Source organism: Theropithecus gelada, chromosome X (genome assembly GCF_003255815.1).
Source record: "Theropithecus gelada isolate Dixy chromosome X, Tgel_1.0, whole genome shotgun sequence".
Classification (NCBI taxonomy): Eukaryota; Metazoa; Chordata; class Mammalia; order Primates; family Cercopithecidae; genus Theropithecus; species Theropithecus gelada.
Genome location: NC_037689.1, coordinates 79,936,245 through 79,957,509, shown reverse-complemented (window position 1 = coordinate 79,957,509; position 21,265 = coordinate 79,936,245). Strand labels below are relative to the sequence as shown.

The following is a 21,265-nucleotide window of genomic DNA, read 5'->3' as shown; positions in this document are numbered from 1 at the left end:
TGTCAAGGTTCTTTGCTTTCTTGCATTGGGTTAGAACATACTCCTTTAGGTCAGAGGAGTTTGTTATTATCCACCTTCTGTAGCCTACTCCTGTCAATTTGTCAAGCTCATTCCCTGTCCAGTTTTTTCCCTTGCTGGAGAGGATTTGTGATCATTTGAAGGAGAAGAGGCATTCTGGTTTTTGGCATTTTCAGCATTTTTGTGCTGGCTTTTCCTCATCTTCATAGATTTATCTACCTTTGATCTTTGAGGTTGATGACCTCTGGATGGGATTTCTGTGTGGGGGTTCTTTTTGTTGATGTTGATGTTATTGGTTTCTGTTTGTTAGTTTTCCTTCTAATAGTCAAGCCCCTCTTCTTCAGGTCTGCTGCAGTTTGCTGGAGATTCATGCCAAACTCAATTTGCCTGGGTATCACCAGCAGAGGCTGCAGAACAGCAAAGATTGCTGCCTGGTCCTTCCTCTGAAAGCTTCATCCCAGAGGGGCAGCAGCCTGATGCCAGCCAGAGTTCTCTTGTATGAGGTGTTTGTCAACCCCTGTTGGGACGTGTCTCCCAGTCAGGAGGCACAGGGTCAGGGACCCACTTGAAGAGGCAGTCTGTCCCTTAGCAGAACTCAAGTGCTGTGCTGGGAGAACCCTCCTTGTCAGGATTTGATGCTCTCTTCAGAGCTGACAGGCAGAAACATTAAGGTTCACTGAAGCTGTGCCCATAGCCACCCCTTCTCCCAAGTGCTCTGTCTTAGGGAGATGGGAGTTTTATTTATAAGCCCTGACTGGGGCTGCTGCCTTTCTTTCAGAGATGCCCTGCCCAGTGAAGAGGAATCCAGAGGAGCAGTCTGGCCACAGCCACTTTGTCATGCTGTGTTGAGTTCCACCCAATCCTCAGCACTGTGAGGGGTAAATCGCCTACTCTAGCCTCAGTAATGGTGGACGCCCCTCCTCCCACCAAGCTTGATTGTCTCATGTCGACTTCAGACTGCTGTGCTGGCAGCAAGAATTTCAAGCCAGTGGTTCTTAGCTTGCTGGGCTCTGTGGGAGTGGGACCTGCTGAGTGAGACCACTTGGCTCCTGGCTTCAGCCCCCTTTCCAGGGGAGTGAATGGGTCTGTCTCACTGGGGTTCCAGGTACCACTAGGGTATTAAAAAAAAATCTCCTACAGTTAGCTCAGTGTCTGCCCAAACAGCCACCCAGTTTTCTGTTTGAAACCCAGGGCCCTGGTGATGTAGGCACATGAGGGAATCTCCTGGTCTGTGGATTGCAAAAACTGTGGGAAAAACATAGTATCTAGGCTGGATACCACAGTCCCTCATGGCTTCCCTTGGCTGGGAAAGGGAGGCTACCCTGCTGCTTGCACCTCCTGGGTGAGGTGATGCCCCACCCTGCTTCTGCTCACCTTCCGTGGGCTGCACCCACTACCTAACCTGTCCGAATGAAATGAACAGGGTACCTCAGTTGAAAATGCAGAAATTATCTGCCTTCTGCATTGGTCTCACTGGGAGCTGCAGACTGGAGCTGTTACTATTCAGCTATCTTGCCAGCAGCCCCCGTGAATACATTTATATGTGATGACAATATACATCATGATATTATACTGATTGCATGGCCTCATTGATGTTACTTCTGTATCTCCTTTCTCTTAAACTGAAAATTCAAATTTTATTGATATTAACAACGTTGCACATTTCCATTATCCAAACACATGCACATATACACACACCACAATATTAAACACTTCAGTGTTTTTACATTTGTTTCATTTTTGTTTTGGTAGCTCTTTTTGTCCTTAGGATATGTCTTGTTAAAAACATATAGTCAAACAACAAATTACTATGTTTTAAAGTCATTCAAAGAACTCTCTGTGTGGTTAAGCCATCAACCTGTCACATGGTTAAATTCAATTATTTCATTTTTCTTTCTTTTGATTTTTACAGATTGCTTTTTAAAAAAATAGTTTTGTTTTACAATTCTATACACTATTTCATAGTTACCATGTCAAATTCATAAAACAGGCATGGTCAGAAAAATCAAGATTTGATCAACTATCCACCCTCATTTGTTCTCTTTTCTTAGATGACAAGATACTACTGAAACAACCAACCAAACAAACAAATGCCCAGTCAAGAAAAAGCCACATTCAAAATGGTAGGCAATTTCATGGTGTTTTTACTCACCCTTGCCCCACCATTTCACTGGCACAAAGCAGAATGGTCAGAAGAAAGAGGCCCAACCCCTGGTCCCTCCATTAAAATGGAAAAAGCAGAGTGCTAATTGTAAAGTTCTTGCCTGTGTCCAAGGGACTGGTATGTGACTCACCCGTCTTGGAGCTCAGAGAGATAAGAGTACATAGTTTGAATATTAGGCTGAAAGGTGAAGAAGGGAGTGGCAGGTGCAGCAGCATGTGATACTGAAGAAGTACTACAGAGTCACACATGACTGGTGGCAATAGATTGTGGGTAGAGGAATATAATGGCATGTCTAAGGCTCAGAAAAGAACCTGGGGTGACACTGTTTTAAATATTAATAATCTCAGGTAAACTGGGAAGAAATACAGCACACATACAGAAACCCAGACAGAATTCATACCCACAAAAGACCAGGGAAGCCCTTAAGCATTGACTCCTGACTGATCTCAAAGCTCAACAATGCCCTAGTTAGTAAAGGCCTTCATAGCAGTCTTCAAAGACTGGGATATATGTTATTTTTTAATGTTCCATTTTCAACAAATATGACAAAGAATATAAAGAAATAGGGGAAGATGGCCATTCAAATGAATAAATTAAATTTCTAGACACAGTCTCTGATGAAACACATTCAACAGACTTATTAGACAGAAACTTTAAAACAACTGTCTTATATATGTTCAAAACGCCAAAGGAAAATTGAAACAAAGAACTAAAGAAAGCCTGGAAAACATTTTATGAACAAAATGAGAATATAAACAAAAAGATAGAAACTATATAAAAAATTCTAGAGCTGAAAAACACAATAAAAGAATTGAAAAATTCACTAGAGGTGTTTATCAGCAGACTCAAACAGGGAGATAAAAGAATCAGTGAGTTTCAACCTAGGTCATTTGAAATCATTTAGTCAGAAGAAAAAGAAAAGAAATGGAAGAAAGTGAACAGGGCCTGAGTGGACTAATATACACATTGTATGAGTTCCAGAAGGAGAAGAGAGACAGAAAAGGGAAAGAGGATTAATTGAAGAAACATGGCTGAAAGTTTACCAAATCTGAGGAAAGATATAAATGTACAAATTCAAGAAGCTCAATGAACTCCAAGTAGGATAAAACCAGAAATACACCTAGACACTTTACAGTCAAGCTGTTAAAAGCAAAAGACAATGAAAAAATCCTGAAAGCGCCAAGAGAAAAGTGACTCATCACATTCAAGGGATTCTCCAGTATCAGCAGATTACTCAGCAGAAAACTTATAGTCCAGAAGAGAGTGGGATGACGTTCTTAAAGTATTAAAAGAAAAAATCTGTCTAATGAGAGTTCTACAACCATCAACACTATACTTTAAAAATGAAAATGAGGTAGAAATTAAGACATTCCCAGATAAATAAAAGCTGCAGGAATTCATTGTCATTAGACCTGCTCTATGAGAAATGCAAAAGAAAGTCCTTCAAGTTAAAATAAAAAGATACTTGACAGTAACACAAAGCTTTATAACAGTAAAAAGTCTCAGGTGAAGATGTCCATATAGATACATAACCAAATATTACTGTAATATTGTAATTTGTAATTTTGTAATTAATATTGTAATTTTTGTTTAAAACTTCACTTTTAATTTTTGACAGGATTTATAAGATATTTGAAGTTTTTCCTCTTTTTTTGATGTAGGCACTTATAAATACAAACCTCCTCCTTAGTACTGCTTTTGCTGTATCCCATGGGTTTTGGTATATTGGGTATTCATTATCATTTGTTTGAAGAAATTTTTCAATTTCCTTCTTAATTTCTTCATTGACCTGCTGGTCATTCAGGAGCATATTATTTAATTTCCATATATTTGTATAGTTTCCAAAATCTCTCTTGTTACTGATTTTCAGTTTTATTTCCTTTCTACTCTAACAGTATAGTACTGAGTTCAATGCCTCACAGCTGTGTTCTCCTGCCCCCAGTGCTCAGAGATGCTCTCTGTACCATGCCGCACTGTGACAGGGTGGGGGAAAGAGTGGAGTCGGTGACTCCAGTGAGGTCTGTTTTTTGCTATCTTTTCAGTGCCTCTTTCAGCAATATGAGGTTAAAACCAGGTACTATGAGTGCTCACTTGATTTTTAGTTCTTATGAAGGTGTTTTTTTTCTGTGTAGATAGTTGCTAAATTGGTGTCCTTGTAGGTGAAATTATCAGTGGAGCCTTTATTCTGCCATCTTGCTCCACCTTACGAAAAATAAAACTAAAATTTTTAAAGAAGGAAAATCTACAATCAATATTCTAAGATTTTAAGAATATGAAAACAGGCTGGGTGCAGTGGCTCATGCCTGTAATCCTAGCACTTTGGGAGGCTGAGGTGCGTAGATCACCTAAGGTCAGCAGTTTGAGACCAGCCTGGCCAACATGGTGAAACACCATCTCTACTAAAAATACAAAAATTAGCCAGGCATGGTGGTGCATGCCTGTAATCCCAGCTACCCAGGAGGCTGAGGCAGGAGAATCGCTGGAACACAGGAGGCAGAGGCTTCAGTGAGCTGAGATAGTGCCACTGCACTCTAGCTTGGGTGACAGTGAAACTCCATCTAAAAAACAAACAGACAACAACAACAAAAAAAAAACACAAAAATATAGCATCACACCAAACACAAAATAAGTAGGAGGAAGAAAACAATAAATAACAAAAAATAAATGAGTAAAATTTAAAACAGAAATATATAGAAAAAATACTTAAAACTAATCTTGATTCTTGGAGAAGATCAACAAAATTGATAAAAGTTTATGATGGGGCCGGGCGCGGTGGCTCAAGCCTGTAATCTCAGCACTTTGGGAGGCCGAGACGGGCGGATCACGAGGTCAGGAGATCGAGACCATCCTGGCTAACACAGTGAAACCCCGTCTCTACCGAAAAATAACAAAAAATAAGCCGGGCGTGGTGGCAGGCGCCTGTAGTCCCAGCTACTCGGGAGGCTGAGGCAGGAGAATGGCGTGAACCCGGGAGGCGGAGCTTGCAGTGAGCCGAGATTGCGCCACTGCACTCCAGCCTGGCAACAGAGCGAGACTCCGCCTAAAAAAAAAAAAAAAAAAAAGACACAAATTACTAATTGTCTCTAAAAAATAGACAATATGAATAGGCCTCGGTCAAATAAAAAATTGAATCCCAAACTTAAAAGCTTCTCACAATGAAAGCCCAGGCCTAGGTGGCATCTCTGGTGGAGTCTATTATTTAAAAGAAATACAGTGTACTCATCACCCAAATAGTGTACATTGTACCCATTAGGTAGTATTTAATCCCTCACCTCATTCCCAACCATCCCACCTTTTGTAGTCTCCAACGTCTGTTATTCTACTCTGTATGTCCACATGTACACATTGTTTAGCTCCAAGTTTTAAGTGAGAACATGTGGATTTTGACTGTTTCTGAGTAATTGCACTTAGGATAATGCCTCCAGTTCTAGCTGTATTGCTGTAAAACACATGATTTTGTTCTTTTTGTATGGTTGAGTAGTATTCCATGGGGGGGGTGTGTGTGTGTGTGTGTGTGAGTATATATATATCATTTTAAATCCAATCATCCCAGTTAAAGTGGCCATTACTTAAAAGTCAAAAAACAAGACATTATTGATGCTCAAATTGTACTATATTTGTCTGGTGGAAACCTCTTGAAGTTGGCTCTTGAGTTCCCTTGAAACTTAGACTTTATCACCACATAATATGTATGTATGTATGTATGTATATAAACCTAGACTTTATCACCACATAATATGTAACACAACTGCACTTGTACCCCTAAATCTAAAAAAATAAAATAATAATAATAAAGGCAATGGGTGGAAATATAGTAACTGTGTTTGAATATATGAGTTCATAATAACATTTTTAAAACAAATAATCCCTTTTAAAAGTGAGCAAAGGACATGAATAGATATTTCACAAAAGAAGATATACAGATGGCCAAAAAACATATGAAAAAATGCTCAACATCACTAATCATTTGAAAAATTCAAATTAAAACCACAATAAGATACCACCTTGCTCCTGCAAGAATGGCCATTATGAATAAGTCAAAAAATTACAGATGTTGACATGGATGTGGGGAAAAAAGAACACTTATACACTGCTGGTGGGAATGTAAATTAGTACAACCTCTATGGAAAATGGTATGGAGATTTTTTAAAGAGCCAACAGTAGATCTACCATCTGATCCAGACATCCCATTACTGGGTATCTACCCAGATGAAAAGAAGTCTTTATATGAAAAAGACATTTGCACATGTATGTTTATAGCAGCACCATTCACAACTGTGAAGATGTGGAACCAACCTAAGTGCCTATCGACTAATGAGTGGATCAAGAAAATAAGGTATGCATACACCATGAAATACTACTCAGCCATGAAAATGAATAAAATAATGTCTTTTGCAGCAAGTTGGATGGAGCTGGAGGGTATTATTCTAAGTGAAGTAACACAGGAGTAGAAAACCAAAAATTGTATGTTCTCACTTATAAATGGGAGCTAAGCTATGAGTATGCAAAGCATACAGAGTAATATAATGGACTTCAGAGATTCAGAAGGGGAAGATTGGGAGGGGGACTAGAGAAAAAAACCACACATTAGTTGCAATGTACACTACTCACACAAGTGCACTAAAAATCAGAATTCGCCACTATATAATTCATCCATGTAACAAAAACTGCTTGTACCCCAAAAGGTATTGATATAAATAATAAATAATATTTTTTAAAACTCAAAAAAGAAATACAATAATCATATTGAAATAATAAAATAAACATTTGTCACCTCATGTTATTTTTTTATTTTATAATTTCAACTTTTATTTTAGATTCAAGGGGTATGTGTGTAGGTTTGTTACATGGGTATATTATGTGATGCTGAGGTTTGGGGTGTAAATGATCCCATCACCCATGTAGTGAGCATAGTATCCAATACGTTGTTTTTTAGCCCTTGCCCTCCTCATTTTCTTCCATCAAGTAGTCCCCAGTGTCAATTGCTCCCATCTTTATGTCTATGTGTACCCAATGCTTAGCTTCCACTTATAAGTGAAAATACATGGTATTTGGTTTTCTGGTCCTGCATTAATTGGCTTAGGATAATGGCCTCTAGCTGCATTCATGCTGCTGCAAAGGACATGATTTCATTCATTTTATGCCTGCCTAGTATTCCATGGTGTATATGTACCACATCTTCTTTATCAAATCCACCACTGATGGGCACCTGTATTGATTTCATGTCTGCTATTGTGAATAGTGCTGCAATGAACATACAAGTGCATGTGTCTTTCTGGTACAATAATTTATTTTTCTTTCTGTGTGTACCCTGTAATGGGATTGGTGGGTTGAATGGTGGTTCTAGTTTAAGTTGTTTGTGTCACCTCATTTTATAAGGTTTATATTGCTCTGATAATACTATCAGACAAAGACATAACAAAAAAGATAAAAGTATAAAACAATATTTCTAATACATTTTAATTTAAGAAATCTTAATAAAATATCAGCAAATAAAATTTAGAAGTGTATAAAACATTTCTATATTGTAAAAAAGGAGTCTTTTGATTTAACAAACACAGTTGATTTAACAAACAAAAAAATTCATGTAATATACTGCAACAGAATACAATGCAAAAACCACATCAGCTTCTTTATAGATGAAGAAAAATCATTTGACAAAAATCTAATTCTCAGTCATGATAAAAATTCTCAAAAACAAGAATAGAAGAAAGCATTCTTATACTGGTAAAATCATCTATTAAACACCCACCATTAAAATCACACTTAATGGTGAAAGTCTAAGAAATTTCTCCATAAGATTAGTAAAAGAAAAGATGTTCACTCTTGCCCTTTATGGTCAACTGAAAGTTTCAGCCAAGACAGTCATGCCAAAAAAGAGAAACTAAAGCCATACAGACTGGAAAAACAAGTAAAATTGTATTTATTCTCATGTGGTAGAATCTCATATGTTCAGAAAAAATCCCAAGATTCTGTTGGACAAGTGGTTGTTGAAAAAAGTATCCCAAGGAACTTACCAAAAAATTACTAGAACTACCAAAACTAATAAGCAAGTTTAAACAAGGTCACAGAAACCCATGATTAACATACAAAAATAGATTGTATAATTATATAATAGCAATGAACAAGTCAAAAAATATTAAGAAAAAATTCCATTCACAATAACATCAGAAGAATGTAATTTTTAGAAATAAATTAAAGAAAAACTCCAACACCTGAACACTAAAACTGACAAACATTGATGAGATAAAGTAAATTATATATATATAATGCACATGAATTGGAAGATTCAACATTAAGAAGATACCTTTTTTTTAAAATTGATGTATAAATTTAATGTAGTCTATATCATAATCTCAGCAGATATTTCTGGGTTTACAAAGACATAGATAAATGCATAGTGACCTACCTCCCAAAATTTCTTCTCCAAGGTATATGAAATAACACAGGGAAAAGTTAAATCCTAAGCCAAAGCATGTTCCAACATAACTTGAAGACAAAGAATGCCAAAACTGCAAATAATTGTGAATAATGATAAGCACATTATCAAATCAAGGTATATGATCTTGCTTACCTTCACCCCATTCCTACCCTCATGAAGGATTTGTGGCAAGCAAAGGAAAATCATGAAAAACTGTACATAATACAGAAGAGAGAGGCCAATAAGGGGGCTATAGGTGACCTAGATTAACTGCCAAAAGGATTGTCCAACACAATTCTGAAAATACTGGAAGACTATCTGGGAAGATCAGAATATTGACTATAGGGATGATATTTTAAAGGATGTGTGCCTTTAAAAGATGATTTTAAAAAGTAGAAGCACATTAAAAGGCACAATAAGCCAGCACTCTTCAAAATGTATAGGTTCTGGGTAATGACAAAAGATATCAAAGGAAAACAGAAGAATCCTACAGCAACTGGGTGGTGAAAAGTAGAAAAAGGAAAAGGGGGAAAATAAGGCTTCTGTGAAAAAAAAAAAACAAAAACAAAAACATAAAACTGGAGGATTTACAAACTGCCCCCATCCCCAGCCCTGCCCCAAATTCAGGATTCTGCAAGAAAAAACAGAACTATAAAACTGGAGAATTTACAACCCCTTACACTTTTATAGCAAACAAAGAAACAAAACCTTGAACATGTGCCTGGACTGTGTTGTATTGACAGATAATTTCATGCTTCAACTCCAAATCCCCTTAAACATGACAATACCAAAATTAACAAAAGGAAGCTCAGCAAGTCCATACAAATGTATTGCAAAATATCAGGCAATAAAATTTTACCCATATCAAATGAAATACTCCATAACAAACAAACATGGAACAAAGAAACTGTAAGTTAACAGTTCATAAATAAGTACACTCAAACAAGCACTTGAGAGTATAAAAAACACTACTTTGCATCAGAAATTTAAAAACTAAACTCAGATATAAACAAAATAAACATGAAAAGAGAGTTTACTGAACTTACAACGCATATCTCATAAGCAAAGACTATGTTGAAAGATGCCCAAGAGGTAATAAACTCAGTGAGTAATGGCAGTACAAATAACAAATGAAAATACTGAAGTTTGGTTCAAGACAGCCAACAGATGCAGCTAGAATATGCCTCCTCAGAGAAGAACCAAAATAGCAAGTAGGTATTCACACTTCAAATAGATAATCTAAGAGATAACATTGGAATTCAAGGGAGAAATGACAGGAAGAACTGAAAGCAAAGGAGAGGGAATCTAGGCAGCCTGCTCAGCCAGAATGGGCTGGGACCTGGGAGAGGCATGCCAACATGAGGAAGGGGTAAGTGGGAGTCCCCCAGGGCTCCACATTCCCAATACAGACTATCATAATCCTAGTTATAGGAGAACTACTTGACCCATGCAGACCTAGAGACTAAGGAGATTCCTAGAGATTGTGCAAAAGCATTTCTCCAGAGAGATAACTAAGTCCCAAAGGCTTCTGAGCCCCAAGCAGCTGCAGCTTGGTGCCATTCTGAGAGCTAAGCCCCCAAGAGACTGTGTGCTGCCCTGGGATTGATGCCACTGCTGCTGCTCCAGGCCAAGGAGGGAGAGGAGAGGGCAAGCATTTTTACTCATTGCAAACACAAATTCCACCACCACTGCTGCAAGCTGCTATGGGACCAAAGCGCAAGCAAACCACACTCCCAACTGTTGTCCACCTATGCTGCTCCTGCTGAGAAGGGCCTCACCCTCCCTGATCACAGGCCCACAGCTAGCACCATTATGAGAGCCTAGACTCAAAAGGGCTGCATCCTGCCCTGGGTCCAGGGCTGCTGCTGCTGCTGCTTCCACTGCTGAGCCAAGGAGGAAAAGGAGGGAAGCCAGGCACTTTCACATGATGCAAGTACAAATTCCGCCACCATGGCTGTGGGCTGCTGTGAGACCAAAGCACAAACAAACCACACTCTCCTGCCTACACTGCTCCAGCTGGAAAGGACTTTGCCCTTCCTGATTGCAGGCCCACAGCCAGCACCACTCTGAGAGCCTATATACTCCAAAAGGCTGTGTTCTGCTCTGGGGCTAGGGCTGACAATGCCACTGCAGCTACCAGGCCAAATTGGGAGAGGGGAGACTGGGCACTTTCACATGCTATGACGATAAATTCCACCAATGCTACTGTGGGATGCTGTGGGATCAAAATGCAAGGAAACCATGCATCCCACAGCTACCTCCCTACATTGATCTCACTAAGAATAGCCTCACCCTCCCCAGTGGAAGGCCCACAATGCAGACACTGCTGCCTACACCTGAGTATCCTTCTGGCAGCTGGGGGACCATCCTGTTCCTACCAATCAAAGCCAGCACTTGAATGGACTACCAGGGAGCCTGAGAAGAAGTCCACTCATCCAGTCCTAACTTACTAGTATTCAAGCATGCTATCAGGGGCATGGAAACCACCTAGCCAAGACTGCCAACACTGGTATCTGAACACGCCTCCTGGTGTACAAAGTTGGGCCAACAAAACCTACCAATACCATCACAGCTGACACCCACCCACATGCACCACCAATGGGCCAGGTGACTAATCCACCCAACCTGTCATAGCCACTGCCAACACCATCATAAACTACTTGGGTTCAAATAGGTTGCTGCACCATCACTACTGCCATTGTGCACCCCATGCCCATTCACCAGAGACTCAAGAAGCCGCCAACATGCCCAGATTATCATTGTTACTACCAGCAAATGAGCAAGCCACTAAGAGGACCAGGAATCAGCCCACCTGAACCCACATACACAGACGCCAGCATATGCCACCCTGAGGCCCAAAGACAGGCATGTTCAACTCACCACTGACACTACTGGCACCTGAAGACTGGCCCATGAGGCATACTAGAACTTCACCACAGCCTCCATTAATAAATGTACACTAAGCCACTGAGGTAATCACAAATACTACTAATACTGTTTAGAGCTGAAAAGAATGGCTATTACTAAAAAGACAAAAAATAACAGATATTGGTGGGAATGTGGAGAAAAGGGAATACACTGATGATGAGACTGTAAACTATTATAGCCACTATAGAAAACAATATGGAGATTTCTTTAAAAACTAAAAATAGAATTACCATTCAATTCAGCAATCTCACTACTGGTCATCCAGCCAAAGGAAAAAATAAAATCAATACATCAAATGGATACCCACTCTCACATTTTTACTGCAGCACTATTCACAATGATGAAGATATGTAATCAACTGCAGTGTCCATTAATTGTGAATGGATAAAGAAAAAATATACACATACACACACACACAATGAAATACTAATTGGCCATAAAAAAGAATAAAATCATGTCATTTACAGAAACATGACTGGAACTAGAGGACCTTATCTTAAGGCAAATAAACCAGACACAAAAAGACAAATATCACATGTTCTCACATATTTGGGACCTAATCAAGTCTCCAGATGAGTACTCAGTCCTGGGCAACACCTTAATTGCAGCCTATGAGAACTAGTCAGAGCATCCACCTAAGCTGGCCCCACACTGCTAAGTCACAACAGCTGGGAGATAATGAATGTATGTATGTTGTTTTAAGTTGCTAAATTTGTGGTACTTTGTTATGCAGCAACAGATAACTGATACAAAATGAGTCACAAGATAACTAGGATAATTAACTTAGCAGGATGAGCTCTGAAACATATTTTTGTAAAAGTAATATTACTGGGGACAGGGCCAAGATGGCTAACTAGAAGCAACTAGTGTGCACCACTTTCATGGAGAGAAGAAAAAGTAGTGAGTAAATACTAGATCTTCAACTGAAACATCCAGGAAGACAAAGAAACAACTCAACCCACAGAGAATGGAGAGGAGTGAGACAAGATGACTGCCCACCTGGGAGTAGCATCGAGCCAGAGGAGGTTTTCCCAGCACAGGAAAATGGCAAGTGAGTGAAAGTCCCTGGAGATCCATACTTTTCCCACAGACCTTTGCAACCTTCATGAGCCCTCATGAACCCACCCCACTGGGACCTTTACACTGATATGCAGAGCTACATGGAGTCTGGGCAGCACCACTGTTCAGGTACATGTGGAATCCTAGAAGCCTTGGATCCCCAGGCATCCTGGTATTGGTGGCTGCATCTCCAGCAATGGAAGAAGTCAGGCTCCCTCGTGTGCCCTCAGGAAATGCACCAAATACATGGGGCTGAACAGCGAAAGACTGCAGGCCTTGCCTCCACTGCACCTCGGAGGGTAAGGCCCACTGGTCCAGGACTCCAGCCACCTACTACTAGAGCTCTCAGGCCAGTAGCAACTCTGAACTTCTCTGGGATGGAACACCCACAGGGAGAGGCAAGCCATCATTTGTGCTGTCTTGCAACCCTCACTACTGTTGTCTTCAGGCTCTGGAGACTGTGTGGTGGCTATGGACTGTCACAGATCCTGAGCAAAATGCAGCCACCCAACAGAAAAATAGACAGACTGTTAGTGTACAGATCCCTGATCCTGCTTCTCCTCACTGGGCAGGACCTTCTAACCAGGGACTCCAGCCACCCCCTGTCGGGGCTCTCAGGCTAGCAGCAACTCTGCACTTCCCTGGGACAGAGCTCCCACAGAGAGAAGCAGGCCACCATTTTTGCTGTCTCACAGTCCTCACCACTGTTCCCTTCAGGCTCCAGGGAGTGAGCAGTGACTAGAGACTGGTGCATATCACCAGCTGATGCAGCCACTCCACAGAAAAAGTGGCAAGACCGTTTTCTACATGGGTCCCCAATTCTGCTTCTCCTTACTAGGCAGGGCCTTCCAACCTGGGACTGCAGAACATCTACCCTGCTCCCACATGAATACTTCGGTTAAAGGCAACTCTTCAGTTCTCTGAGGAGAAAATCCCAGAAACAACCCACAACTCTGCCACCATTGCAGCTGCACTGGTACCACCCTAACAGCCCTAGGGTGGGGAAGGAACAGAGGACCTAGTCACTATGTTGGAACCTCCAGAACACCACAGCCACTACACAAAGAGGGAGCCAGTACCTCTTCCCTGTGAGCCCCTACCACCTACTCTTTAGGGTCCCTGGATCAGGACCACAGATCAGCCACCCCACCCACAGCTGACCATACCCACTGGTAGTGGCTCTAAGTTTCCCTGGAAAGGAGTTCCAGAGGCAACCAAACTAAGTTTCATGACTGAAAGAAAAATGAGATCCTTTTCAGACAAGTATATGCTAAGGAAATTTGTTACCGACAGATCTGCCTTTCAAGAGGTCCTAAAAGGAGTGTGAAATATGGAAAGGAAAAACCATTAGCAGCCATGCCACAACAAAAACACACTTAAGTACACAGACCAATGACATTATAAAGCATCACAAAAACAAGTCTGCATAATAACCAGCTAACAACATAGTGAAAGGAACAAATCTGCACACATTAATACTAACATTGAATGAAAATGGGCTAAATGCCCCAATTAAAAGGCACAGAATGGCAAACTGAATAAAGAAACAAGATCCAATGGTATGCTGTCACCAAGAGACCCATCTCACATGCAATGACACAAATAGGCACAAAATAAAGGGATGGAGAAAAATCTACCAAGCAAATGGCAAATAGAAAAAAAGTAGGAGTTGCTATCCTAATTTCAGACAAAACAGACTTTACACCAATAAAGATCAAAAAAGAAAAAGAAGAGCATTGTATACTGGTAAGGGTTTCAATTGAACAAGAAATCAAACTATCCTAAATATATATGCCCCCAACACAGGAGCACCCAGATTCAAAAATCAAGTTCTTAGAGACCTACAAAGAGACTTAGATGACCACACAGTAATACTAGAAGACTTCTACACCCCACTGACAGCATTAGACAGATCATCAAGGCAGAAAATTAATACAGATATTCAGGACCTGAACTCAATATTTAACCAGATGGACCTAATAGACATCTACAGAAGTTTCCACCCAAAACAACAGAATATACATTCTTCTCATTGCCACAGAGCACATACTCTAAAATTGACAGAACAATAAAACATAAAACAATGTACAACAAATTTAAAAAAGAAATCATACCACTGGGTGGTGCAGGGCAGTGGTGCCCTGGGCCTGGCCAATGAAACCATTCAGTCCTCCTAGGCCTCTGGGCCCATGATGGGAGGGGCTGCATTAAAGATCTCTGAAATGTCATTGAGGCCTTTTTTTCTATTGTCTTGGCTATCAGCGCCTGGATTCCTTTTAGTCAGGCAAATCTTTCTAGCAAGTGGGTGCTCTGCAGCCTGCTTGGATTCCTCTCCCCAAAAATCATTTTCTTTATTTGCCACATGGCTATCCTGCAAATTTTCCAATCTTTAACACTCTGCTTTATCTTTAAATATACATTCCAAACTTAAGTCATTTATTTGCTCTTGCATCTGAGTATATGCTGTTAGGAGTAGCCATGCCACTTATTGAATACTTTGCTGCTTAGAAATTCCCTCCATCAGATATCCTAGGTTGTCACTCTTAAGTTTAAGCTTCCACAGATCTCCAGGGCATGGACACAATATAGCCAAGTTCTTTGCTAAGGTATAACAAGGGTGACCTTTGCTCCAGTTCCCAATAAATTCCTTATTTCCATATAAGACCTCATCAGCCTAGACTTCACTGTCTATATCACTATAAGCATTTTGGTCACAGCCATTTAAACAGTCTCTAAGAAGTTCCAAACTTTCCTTCATCTTCCTCTCTTCTTCTGAGGCCTCCAAACTCTTCAAATCTCTGCCTGTTATCCAGTTCCAAAGCTTATTCCATATTTTTATAGCAATGTCCCAATCCTGAAAACCAATTTTCTGTGTTAGGCTGTTCTTGAATTGCTATAAAGAAATACCTGAGACTGGGTAATGTATAAAGAAAAGAAGTTTAATTGACTCACAGTTCTGCAGGCTGTACAAGAAGCATGGTGCCAGCATCTGCTTGGCTTCTTGTGAGGAGTTGGCTTCTTACAATCATAACTAAAAGCAAAACAGGGGAAGGCACATCACATGGTGAAAGCAGGAGCAAAGGGTGGGGAAGGTACCACACACTTTTCCTTTTTTCTTTTTTTTTTTTTTTTTGAGACAGAGTTTCACTCTTGTTGCCCAGTCTGGAGTGCAATGGTGTAATCATGGCTCACTGCAACCTCCGCCTCTTGGGTTCAAGTGACTGTCCTACCTCAGCTTCCTGAGTAGCTGGGATTACAGTCATGCACCACCATGCCTGGCTAATTTTGTATTCTTAGTAGAGACAGGGTTTCTCCATGTTGGTCAGGCTGGTCTCGAACTCCCAACCTCAGATGATCCTCCCACCTTGGCCTCCCAAAGTGCTAAGATTACAGGTGTGAGCCACATGCCACATACTTTTTCAACAACTGTATCTTTTTTTTTTTTTTTACTTTAAGTTCTAGGGTACATGTGCACAATGTGCAGGTTTGTTACATATGTATGCATGTGCCATGTTGGTGTGCTGCACCCATTAACTCGTCATTTACATTAGGTATATCTCTTAATGTTATCCCTCCCCCCTTCCCCCACCCCCCAGCAGGCCCCAGTGTGTGATGTTCCCCACCCTGTGTCCATGCGTTCTCATTAAACAACTGCATCTTATGAAAGGTCATTCACTATCATGAGGACAGCACCAAGCCAATGGTGCTAAACCATTTAAGAGAAATCTACTACCATGATCCATTCACTTGGTGATTTTCACTTGAAAAAAAATGAGAATGGACACAAATAAATAAAATTATAAATTAATTTTCAACGTGCTTTGGTGGGGACAAATATCCAAACTATATCACTCACAAATATATTCATACAACACATAATGATATTTTGGTCAACAATGAACTGCATATACAATGGCAGCCACATAAGATTGTAATGCAGCCATAAAATTCCTATCACTTTTTGATGTTGTAGCTGTTATAATGACATAGATCAACACATTACCTTTTCTATGTTTAGAAACACAATACCATTGTTACAATTGCCTACAGTATTCAGTACAGTAACATGCTGCATAGGTTTGTAGCCTAGGAGTAATAGGCTATACATTATAGCCTAAAAATACTGTAAGCTATACCATCTAGGTTTGTATAGCACACTTTATAATGTTTGCACAATGATGGGATCACCTAATAACATATTTCTCAGAATATACTCCCATCATAAATGGGCAAATGCTTATATGCGAAAATTCAACAACATACTTTTGAACAACCAACAGGTCAAAGAGATAATTTTAAGAAAATTTATAACATCTTGAGACAAAGGAAAATGGAAATACAGAATACAAAACTTATGTGACCAGCAAAAGCAGTTCTAAGACGGAAGTTTATAGCAGTAGACTTCTACATCAAAAAAGAAAAAAGATTACAAATAAACAACCTAATGTCACACCTCAAAGAACTAGAAAAGAACAACCTAAGTGCAAAGTTAGTAGAAGTAAAGGAATAATAAAGAACAGAGCAGAAATAAATAAAACAGTAGAACAAAATAGAAACAATTAATGAAAATAAAAGTTGTTTTGTTAAAAAAAATGACAAATCTTTAGCAAGACTAGCCATGAAAAAAATGAGAGTGGACACAAATAAATAAAATTATAAATTAAAGGCCAGGCACAGTGGCTCATGCTTGTAATCCCAGCACTTTGGGAAGCTGAGGCGGGCAGATCACAAGGTCGGGAGTTTGAGACCAGCCTGGTCAACACGATGAAACACTGTCTCTACTAAAAATACAAAAAAATTAGCCAGGTGTGGTGGTGTGCACCTGTAATCCCAGCTACTTGGGAGGCTGAGGCAGGAGAATCGCTTGAACCTGGGAAGCAGAGGATGCAGTGAGCTGAGATCACACCACTGCACTTCAGCCTGGGCGATGGAGAAAGACTCAGTCTCAAAAATAAAATTATAAATTAAAAAGAAGGCATTAAAACTAATGCCACAGAAATACAAACGATCATAAGACAATGCTGTGAAAAATCATATTCCAACAATTGGATAACCTAGAAGAAATGGATAAATTCCTAGAAACATACAACCTACCAAGACTGACTCATGGAAATATAGCAAATATGGAACAATCAATAATGAGCAAGGAAATTAAATCAGTAATAAAACCTCCCAACAATGAAAACACCAGAATAAGATGGCTTCAATAGTGAACTCTATCAAATATTTGGAGAGTAATTAATGCCAACACTTCTCAAACTCTCCCAAAAAACTGAAGAAGAAAGAACAGGTCCAAACTCATTTTATGAGGCCAGCAGTACCCTAATACCAAAGGCAGATATGGACTCCAAAAGAATAGAAATTTACACACATATATCTCTGATGAACATAGATGCAAAAATCTTCAACCAAATACTAGCAAGCTAAATTCAACAGCACATTTAAAAGATCATATACCACAATCAACTGGGATTCATCTTTGGGATGCAGTGATGGTTTAACATGTACAAATCAATAAATGCTATACACCAAATTAACAGAATAAAGTATACAATCTTATCATCTCAATAGATGCAGATAAAGCATTTGACAAAATCCAACTACTTTCATGATTAAAATTCAACAAATTTGGTATAAAAGCACTATACCTCAACATAATTAAGGTCATCTATGACAAGCCCACAGCTAGTATTATACTCAGTGGTGAAAAGTTGAGTGATTTTTCTCTAAGACCAGAAGAAAGGCAAAGATACCCACTCTCACCACTTTTGTTCATCATAGTACTGAAAAGTCTAGCCAGAGCAATTAGACAAATAAAATAAATGGAAGACATAAAGGGAGTGATATTACCAAAATGGCAGAATAGAATAGAAGCAATATGTCTTCACTCATCTCCAAAGACAGAAAAAAAAAAACCCCACCAAAACCCAAAACAAACAAACAAACAATATCTAGCATCAAGATTTCAACCAGAAATATCTAGAACTAAAATCTGACGCTGGGATTTCCCCAGGACCACAGAGAAGTAAAAAGAACTTCAAGTGGACACTAAGATGAATGGACTCTCCCCAAATCTGCTGGGCACTGTGCATGGACAATTCCCCCTGGACTCACAGTTTCTACACTAGAAAAAGTCAGACTGAGGCAGAGAGTCAGCTTCCACACTATCTTGTACTCTCACAGGAAAACTGTTTGTGTCTCAACCCACAAAAATATTGTAAGTGCCTATAGGGAGGAAACATTTTGAGGGAAGCTAGAGATAAAGAAGGGAGATGTGACTAACAACCCCAACATGAAAAATTCTGCTCTTTATCTGAACCAAAAGGGATGCCAAATAAGAGTGGCTTTCAGCAGCACCATGCTGGAGGAGGCATGCATCATGGGTACTCTGAGCAAGAACTTCTAGCCAGCCTTCCCACACAACCAGGCTATTCCCTTTGGAAACCCCTTTATCTTGGATGGGCAGTTCTCCAAACGTGACCAAGAATTGAGGCAATCCTGGGCTTAAGGTGCTATCTAGTGCCGATAAGTAGGCAATGATCTAGGATTAAGGGTGCTCAACAGGCAAACTTCAAAGAGCTTGTAAACAAAGCAAGCCAGCCAGCAAAGACTGGAATAAATCACTAATCTTTCATAGATATAAGTCTAGAAAAAATAAAAGCAAACATGAAAGCATAGCTTCCCCAAATGGACAAAGCAAGGAGCCAGTGATTGACCCTGGTGAGACGGCAATGTGTGAGCTTTTAGATGAACAATTCAAAACAGCACATCTAAGGAAACTCAACAAACTCCAAGATTAACCATTAAACAATTCAGAAGTTTTTCAGGTAAATTAAAAAAAAAGATTGAAATTTTAAAAATCAAACGGAAATGCTGGGACTTGGAAATACATTTACAGAACTGAAAAAAGCATATGAGTCTCTCAGTAGCAGAATAAATCAAGCAAAAAAAAAAAAAAAAGGAATAAATTCAAAGACAGCATACTTGAAAACAGTCATAGAAGAAACAGGAACAAAAAGAAATGAAGAATGCTTACAAGATATGTGGATTAACCTAAAAAAAAAAAGCAAATTTAAGAAATATTGACATTCAAGAGGGAGTTGAGAAAGAGCAATAAATATGTAGTTTATTCTCCTTTCTGCCTGTAGACGACGCTGAAGAAGTATCGTTAAAGTCTCTCTTCTCCCTGCTGTCATGTCGAAGTCAGAGTCTCCTAAAGAGCCCAAACAGCTGAGGAAATGTTTCATTGGAGGGTTGAGCTTTGAAACAACCGGAAAGAGCCTGAGGAGCCATTTTGAGCAATGGGGAACACTCATGGACTGTGTGGTAATGAGAGATCCAAACACCAAGTACTCCAGGGGCTTTGGGTTTGTTACATATGCCACTGTGGAGGAGGTGGATGCAGCCATGAATGCAAGGCCACACAAGGTGGATGGAAGAGTTGTGGAACCAAAGAGAGCTGTCTCAAAAGAAGATTCTCAAAGACCAGGTGCCCACCTAACTGTGAAAAAGATATTTGTTGGTGGCCTTAAAGAAGACACTGAAGAACATCACCTAAGAGATTATTTTGAACAGTATGGATAAATTGAAGCGATTGAAATCATGACTGACTGAGGCAGTGGCAAGAAAAGGGGCTTTGCTATTATAACCTTTGATGACCATGACTCCGTGGATAAGAATGTCATTCAGAAATAACGTACTGTGAGTGACCACAACTGTGAAGTTAGGAAAGCCCTGTCAAAGCAAGAGATGGCTAGTGCTTCATCCAGTCAAAGAGGTCAAAGTGGTTCTGTAAACTTTGGTGGTGGTCCTGGAGGTTATTTTGGTGGGAATGACAACTTTGGTCATAGAGGAAACTTCAGTGGTCATGGTGGCTTTGGTGGCAGCCATAGTGGTGGTGGATATAGTGGCAGTGGGGATGACTATAATGGATTTGGTAATGATGGAAGCAAATTTGGAGGAGTTGGAAGCTACAATGATTCTGGCAATTACAACAATCAGTCTTCAAATTTTGGACCCATGAAAGGAGGAAACTTTGGAGGCAGAAGCTCTGGCCCCTATGGTGGCAGAGACCAATACTTTGCCAAACCACAGAACCAAGGTGGCTGTGGCAGTTCCAGTAGCAGCAGTGGCTATGGCAGTGGCAGAAGATTTTAATTAGGAAAAAATCTTAGCAGGAGAGGAGAGCCAGAGAAGTGACAGGGAAGCTACAGGTTACAAGATTTGTGAACTCAGCCAAGCACAGTGATGGCAGGACCTAGCTGCTACAAAGAAGTTGTGTTTTAGACAAATACTCATGTGTATGGGAAAAAAAACTCAAGGACTGTATTTGTGACTAATTGTATACAGGTTATTTTGGTTTCTGTTCTGTGGAAAATGTAAAGCATTTGAACAAAAGTTTTTAATGTAGATTTTTTTTTTGTTTTTTGCACCCATGCTGTTGATTGCTAAATGTAATAGCCTGATCATGATGCTGAATAAATGTCTTTTTTTTTTTTTTAAAGAAAAAACACCAAACTTTCCAAACCTAGACAAAGATATAAACATCCAGGCACAGGAAGTTCATAAACACCTAAACAGATTCAAGAAAAACAAGACTATACTAAAACAAAAATTAGTCAGACTCTCAAAGGTTGAGGACAAAGAGAAAATCCTAAAAGCATCAAGAGAAAATA

General features: G+C 39.7%; 1 pseudogene; it reads left to right on the top strand.

Annotated features, from left to right (window-relative positions):
• The first annotated feature begins 19,784 nt into the window (after window positions 1-19,784).
• LOC112616143 lies at window positions 19,785-20,747 on the top strand (annotated as a pseudogene).
• Window positions 20,748-21,265: the final 518 nt, after the last annotated feature.